Raw genomic sequence first — 1214 nt, forward strand, 5'->3', positions numbered from 1 at the left:
AATTAAAAAAGAAAACATCAAAGTGAAATTTTTCAAATTAGGTATTAATAGGTAGGGCATAAATAATGTTTCACAACCCCCAATGTGATTATTATATATATTTATATATATTTATAATATATTTGATATAATGAAAAGGCGAGAAAAATTTGAAATCTTTTGTTTTAAAGCTCAACAATATCAAAAATTGTAAATATAATAAGAAGTACAGAAGTAGTGTAAATTAATAATAAACGATTATTTAAATAGCAAAAAATAAACGTGAAATATAAATGTAAATCCTAAAAATAGGATTGTTTTAAAGTATCTTTTTTGCAGTCTGGATCCAAGCGTCTTGTGTTCTTGCATACAACGCAGAAGAAATTCCTGTTGCTCTGCATCTCTTGTAACATATCCATTAATCTTCAAACAATTTTACTGCCCTTTCGGCAATGTCATTTACTACTTTTAAGGATTTTATAACTTTCTTTCCGTTTAGATAACTAACATTCGTGTCCCATGTTATTGGATCTTGATTTAAAAAGTCTGTATTGATTTTGAATCGTGAAAATAATTTTAAGCTATTACGTGAAATAAATGTATCTATAGTTCTTGTTAAAAAATAAAACGAAATGATCTGTTAAACTATATTTAACAATACAAAATAACTAGATTTAAATAGTTATTGCTAGATATTCAGTGTAAAAATTAGTTTAAAACCAAGAAATTAAAACATATCTGTAAAGTTATGGTTAATATTTTTTGACAGGATTATGAAACGCTTTGTAGAATTAATAATAACTTTATTTTGAAGCGATTTTACCATAAAATTGAGAATTTTTTCTTTTATATCTTTCAAAGCAATGCAACACTCACTGTCTTCCATGTCTGACACATAGTTATTCTTATTAATATTATTCCAGTGTTTTTGAAATTTCTTGAATAATGGAATATCGGGGCTTGATGTTACTTGTGGAAGTTTACATTCGAAAACGCTTTGGAGAATAAGTTTATGAATAATGTCGACAAGGTAGATAAAGTAGATCTTTGTTAAACTTTTGTTCTATCAAAACCATTGCTCCATTTAACCGTCCTGTGTTGGAAACTGTAGCATCACAACATAAAGCTTCAAGAGCGTTTGAAAAGTCCCAATTTTCCAAAGCATTATATATGGCCGTCGCTATTTCTTCACCTGTAGATTTTTCTAATTTTGGTACACCAAAAAGCTATTCCAT

General features: G+C 27.3%; 1 pseudogene; it reads right to left on the reverse strand.

Annotated features, from left to right (window-relative positions):
- Nucleotides 1-281: 281 nt before the first annotated feature.
- LOC140667210 (uncharacterized) lies at nt 282-1214 on the reverse strand (annotated as a pseudogene).

The sequence above is a fragment of the Anoplolepis gracilipes genome, chromosome 6, assembly GCF_047496725.1.
Source record: "Anoplolepis gracilipes chromosome 6, ASM4749672v1, whole genome shotgun sequence".
NCBI lineage: Eukaryota > Metazoa > Arthropoda > Insecta > Hymenoptera > Formicidae > Anoplolepis > Anoplolepis gracilipes.